A 6,279-nucleotide genomic window follows, 5' to 3' on the forward strand; every position below is an offset into this window, starting at 1 on the left:
GAGAATAGTGCATCTTCCCAAAGAACTCTTACACCTCCCTGTTTGTAGGCCAGAAAATATTTGACGGCTATAAAGAAAACTCACAGTGGTCAAAGTTCTAGAATCAGAAGGCAGGAAAGATCTTTGAGAAGACATTTACTTTTCTTTTGAAGCTGTCAAAGTGGATCACACTGAAGGCACCATTTAATGAACTTTGAAAGGAACAGTACACATTTTATTAAAAATATTTAGAAACATTCATTACTATTTTTCTTCTGTAAAACAAATAAGAATTTTTAAAAATGATAATACATTATTCAATTTTTCATTATTCTTTAATCAATCATTGTATTTCTTTTGTTCTTCCTTTAAAAGCTAGATCATTTTTCTGTCCCTATTCTTGTGCACTGTGCACTAGGACACATTTCTTGGTCTTACTCTTTCAACTTTAACACTGTCCTTTCCCCCACCCACCCGGATTTTATAACCATAGCTACAAAAGAAAGCCATTGTTTCTTCCTCAAATTTTGGTGAACTGGATCTAGCACTTTAAGATATATTGCTTCCCAAATGTCACAGTGCTGTCCCTTGCCTTAATGGCTTTCTTCTTAAGAAGCTGCTACTCTGCCTTGGTTGTTTTAATGAGCCTTCAACAGCAGTATGTTATATAGGCTTCTGTTTATTTGCAACTTACTTTCTTCCTCCTTTCTGGTCTCATACACTTTTTGCATGCATCTCTCTGAAACTAAACCTCATATTCTACCTTCTATTGAAATTATTTTCACAAATATCTCATCTATTCTAAGTTAACACAAATAAGCTCTCTCAGTTTAGGCATACCATTTTTCCTTTATGTACTTTAGCAATTATAATTTTTCATAATCTGTGTACCTCAGCAGTTAATACCTGAGTATTATATATCCTGACGTTTGATAAAGAGAATTGACCAACATCTTATTTTGTTCTAAATCTTCTATTCCTTAGGTCTTGTAAATGTCCTTTTTATTGCATTTCTATGTCCTCTAATATACATAAATATAGTTTCTGTAGATTTCAAAATCACTTACCTCAAATAGTAATTTCAGTAATATATACCTATTGTCAGAAAAAATTCTTCAAATAAATATAAATTCCCTGAATTACATTTAAACTATTTCAATTTTGTCTCCCTAGAGATAAAAACTTATAGATTAATATCCCAGTTAATATATTTTTAGGTCTATTCTCAATTCATCCTCTTCCCTAAATGAAAATACAATTTTTTCCTATTTATTTACATTTTTTATACATATCAATTGGCTGCTTCCTGTCTGTATTTGTCAAATTCAGTATTGGAAAATGTATTTGATAAATATCAAGATTATAATCATGTTATTTCACCATTATACATTCATCTATTTTCTAAACCATTTCCTATGTAACAAAGAATTTGGCTGGTCTTTGTCCCTGGTTTCAGGGAGAGGGTCTCTAAATCCTTGGTATTTCTCAGATAGGAGTGTCTTTGTTATTCATGGTGGAACCTGATAATATAGGCTAATGAAGTGAATCACTGAGGACCCCTAGATAGTTTATGTTTAGGTATAAGAAGTGATTCAGTTTGCAGGTCGGCCATGCCAGCAAGATCAATGTGTGATCGGAGTAATAGTGGTTTTAAGCCATGTGATATGAGCCTGATGTCCAGGAAGCAGAGGGAGGGAGAGGTTGAGTTCAGTCACATAGCCAATGGTTCAATCAGTCATACCTGCGTAATGAAACCCCAATGAAAGCTCTGGACATCAAGGTCAGGTAAGCATTCTTGGTTGGCAGTCCTCTGTGTAGTTTCACATGTTGACATATCATAACAAAGGGAGAGAACATGGAAGCTTCGTGTCTGGGACCCCTCAGATCTCACCCTTTGTGAGTCTTCTTTTGATTGGTTCTGATTTGTACTATTTGGCTATAATAAAACTTTAAAGCAGAAGCATAATGTTTTCCTGAGTTTTGTGAGTTGTTCTAGTGAATTATCAAACCCTGAGGGGGTAAGGAAGGACCCCCAAATTTGTAGCCTGCTGGTTAGAGGTACAACCGGCCTGGGGACTCTGGAACTTGTGACTAGTGTCTAAAGTAAGAACAATGTCCTTAACCTTTAAAGTTAAGCCTAACTCTGCATAATTGGTGTCAGAAGCCATTGCACCAATTAAATGTGTATCTACATATGCTCAGCGTTTTCAACAGTATGAACAGTACTGCATACCCATTTTTTAGACCAGAGTTTTTCAACCTCAGCATTATAGACATTTTGAACTGGGTAGTTCCTTTCTGTGGAGGGCTGTGCTGTGCATTGTAGGGATACTGCTAGATGTTGAATATTTTGAGAACCAATTATTTACATATATGTGCCTAAAAACAGGAGCATGGAAATTCACATGTGTGAAAATGACTAGCAGGAGTCAATAAATGAATACATATATGGAATGACTATACTCTTGTCTCATGTAAGCATATATTTCCCGACAAATTTTCAATTCTTTTGCTACTGTTGTAGCTTTCCTTTTTAATGGGACGACACCTCTGTTATACCTAGAACACAGATTCTGTGGGATCTTGCACAAAGACTATTTATATAATAAATATTCTGTATTGTTCCTGTTTTCCCTAAAGCTATGCAATGAAATATTTCTTCAGGTGTTCCAAAAACCATCTTATGTTCCCATTTCCACAGGCAAAAAAAGGTATTACAAACAACATCATATTTCATACCTTCATACAGTCTCTGATCCAGTTAATAGAGGTTATAATTCTTCTCAATGCCAAATACACCCCCTAATTTTTTTCTATTGTTGGCAAACAGAAGCAGTTTGTACTCAAAGTATATAATCAAAGAAATAAAAACAATTTATATTTCTGTATGCATATTAATTATAATATTGCTTTAATATCAAAATTTATCTTAAGAGCACCCGATGGTTCAAAATTAGTAAATGATTAATATTTTATTTTCTTAATGATTTATTCTGGAGTAATACTAACTAAATGAATAGTTCCTTGTAATCGAGACATGTTAAAAAAAGACAGCCGAACAGCTTGACATAATCTTACAAAACTAAAACTTATTAATTGGAGGGGTGCCTAGTGGCTTAGTCTGTTAAGTGACCGACTCTTGATCCTGGTTCAAGTAACGATCCTATGGTTTGTGAGATTGAGCCCTGGGTCAGGCTCTATGCTGACAGCACAGAGCCTGCTTGGGATTCTCTGTCTTCCTCTCTCTCTCTCTCCTCTCTCTTTCCCTCCCTCTCACTAAAGGTAAATAAATAAACATTAGCAATTAAAACTTATTACTTGGAGAAATTATATGTAAATGGGGAGGAAGGGTATTTAGAGGATTTTTAAGGTGAAGCCAAAGATAGTAGTAGAGCAAAGAGAGAAGAGAGCTAAACAAGTGACTGGATAAGAATGTAAAAGATTAAACGTAGGAAGAAATCTGAACATCTTTATCCAGTGGCAGAAAAATTAACAGAAATGGGTTAACAATTTTGATACTGCTACACATGTACACCCGAACTGAACAACTGAGTAAACTCATAGTGAAATGGTGGAAGCCAGGCTTCTCATTATTGGAGTTGGAGCTAACAGATAAGGAAGAGGAGGGGACTAGAATAATCTATGTGATAATGGATTAAAGTTGAAAATACCATGTTTAACTTAATATAGATACACTGGGTTATATAGAGAAATATTTATAAATTGGCAGAGATGCACACATATATGTTTTGTGACCAGCCACGAGGGCCTAGGTGCAGCTTCACCTCGATTTAACAAGGACACCTAGCATCCAGATCTTGGTTTCTAACACCATTCTCTGATAGAGGGAACTACAGCTTTTTGGAGAAATAGTAGATTCTAGGTCCGGCACAGGAAATATACAAGAAGAGTCTGAAACATCTTGTAGTGCCAAAAAGTAAAAAATGCAAAAGAAATATGGAAGGAAGGAAGGAAGGAAGGAAGGAAGGAAGGAAGGAAGGAGAAGGAGGGAGGGAAGGAAGAGAAAAGAAACCATACAATAATAGGTAAAGGCTAACTGGAAGAGTTCCCCAATGCCGGAACTGGAACAAATGGAGCAAGAAAATAAATTACATTGGATTATAACATATAATGAAATAAATATCCAAGCGTTCATACTATTATGAATTGTGAAATGAATAAGCAAGTCAAGGGGGGAAAAAGTCTCCCATGAATGAGTATTATGAATAATTTGGTAGAGACTCTGCCCTCCAGAAGAGGATGTACATAAATCCTCACTCCTTAAAGTATTGCCCCCTTTACCCTACTCTAGGTACTACCATGTCACATATCCTCACTCACCATTCCTAAAACTTGCCATAGAAACAATGGTATAGAGATAATAAGTGGCATTATGACACTTTTGGTCTTATAAAGCACCTTCATTAGAATAATCACATTTAAACTTTCCAATAGTTCTGTATGCTAGGTAATAGATTTACCTATTAGATTACCAATAGATTGCAGAAGAGTGATTTAAGTTCTTAAAGGTCTCAGAGTATTTGACCTAGCCATGACTCAGAACTAGTTTTCTGACTCTATATCCAGTACTATTTCTACCATACCTCTCAATACCACACCTTAATAAAATCTATCACCAATATGCTTAGGCCACAACATCTGTAAGTACCAACATACAGGGAAAGTTCCAGAAAAACATATTCTTAAGAGTAAGTGAATATATAAATACACACTCACCTACATAAGTAAACTCAAATTAAGTTAGAATCACAGACATATTTGACACATATGATTTTTCTTAAGTGTACATGGCGATCTACAATCATAAATTATATGCAGATATATACATTGTTTTATATACATGTGCATATATACATTTATACACATAGACACACACACACACACACACACACACACACACAACCTTGATGTTCACATAGGATGTCCTTTTGAATGAAATACAAATACATATTTCGCCAGTCTTTTAACTGCCTTAAAAATGTTACATTATTATACTTTAGGTTAAAATATTTTCATGCATTAATCTGTATCTTCAGAATATTACCCTCTCCATTTTATAGACAGAACAGCTTCTTCAGAGAGCTCTTAGCCCATAAATCTATTTGGACTGTGGTCATACATTCACTGAAGTTTTTAGCCCAGTGTTCTCTACACATATACGGAAAACAAAGAATAAATAATTGTAAAATAGTATGTATAGAATATGTGACTAGTCGGAAAGGCAAACATAAAAATGAGTAGTTCTAAAAAGTCTGGGTGCCTATAAATATTTACCTTATTGCAACCAATTTTCCACTAGAATAACCATAGATCTTAAAAGTGCAGTATCATTGGTAAAATTAGCTTGAACTAAAGTTTACCAACCTTATCATACCCTAAGTTAGTAAAGAAACAAAAACTGATTTGTTTTTCTTATTTAGTGCCTGAACCAAAATAAATAAGTAAATAAAAGGGCAACTCAATGTCAGATGTATCAATTTATAAATAGATACTTTACAAAGTGCTGCAATATAGCTTGTAAGCAAAATAACTGACAGCAAAAAGGTCACATTTCTATTCAACATTAACTATGAATGCATTATTACTGTGTAAAACTTATTTTGCTAAAAATAGTCCAACTAGGTCTTCAAATTGTGTTGTGTGTTTATTCAGGAAGGTCAAATCACAGTACTTCTGTTTTTCCTTCTTCCTGTGACATCGAACACACTCACCCAGAGCCTTGGTATCAGTGCCTTGATGGCAGTACTGACTCCAGTATCCGACTTGTCTTTGAGAATTTTCTCTTCTTTGTACTGTACCATTTTTTCAGAAAAGAAAATCAACAAGGTAAAAAAAAAATCAGAAGTCTGACAGCCTCTGTTTGTTCAAAAGAGACTGCTGAGAACATAAAAGGCCAGTATCTTTCTCATTGATTGTTTGAACAAAAGCTGGACAGATTCTCAGGGTCCAATTTTCTCCTTCCCCCAAGTCCTTCAATCCTGTGTCAATGCTGTGAAAGCTTCAGGCTCAGAGCCCTCGGTCTCTAAGTCACCCTGTTCCAAGTTGAAGTGGATGGGGTGTGGGAGGCCCTCACAAAAAGAAAATATTGGCTCTCATTCATTTTGCTCTTGCCCCATCTTTAAAACAAAACAATAACTAGATTATAGTAAGCTTATTGGTAAGAAATTTTTAAAAAGCAGACAATGAGAAACCAAAATCAAGAAAAAATGAGAGATTCAAAAACACCCCCCCCCTTTTTTTCCTCTACACCTCCTACAGTCTGTCCCACCCCCAATGATT

At 35.0% G+C, this 6,279-nt stretch overlaps 1 long non-coding RNA gene across 1 annotated transcript in view; it reads right to left on the minus strand.

Moving 5' to 3' along the window:
* Window positions 1-1,817, minus strand: part of LOC113595284 (uncharacterized) — a 126,272-nt gene extending 124,455 nt beyond the window's left edge. The window contains exon 1 of the long non-coding RNA XR_008295499.1: window positions 1,721-1,817. This is a non-coding gene — a long non-coding RNA (uncharacterized LOC113595284). The remainder of the gene's footprint in view (window positions 1-1,720) is intronic.
* Between the last annotated feature and the right edge of the window lie 4,462 nt (window positions 1,818-6,279).

The sequence above is a fragment of the Acinonyx jubatus genome, chromosome C1 (assembly GCF_027475565.1).
Source record: "Acinonyx jubatus isolate Ajub_Pintada_27869175 chromosome C1, VMU_Ajub_asm_v1.0, whole genome shotgun sequence".
Taxonomy (NCBI): domain Eukaryota; kingdom Metazoa; phylum Chordata; class Mammalia; order Carnivora; family Felidae; genus Acinonyx; species Acinonyx jubatus.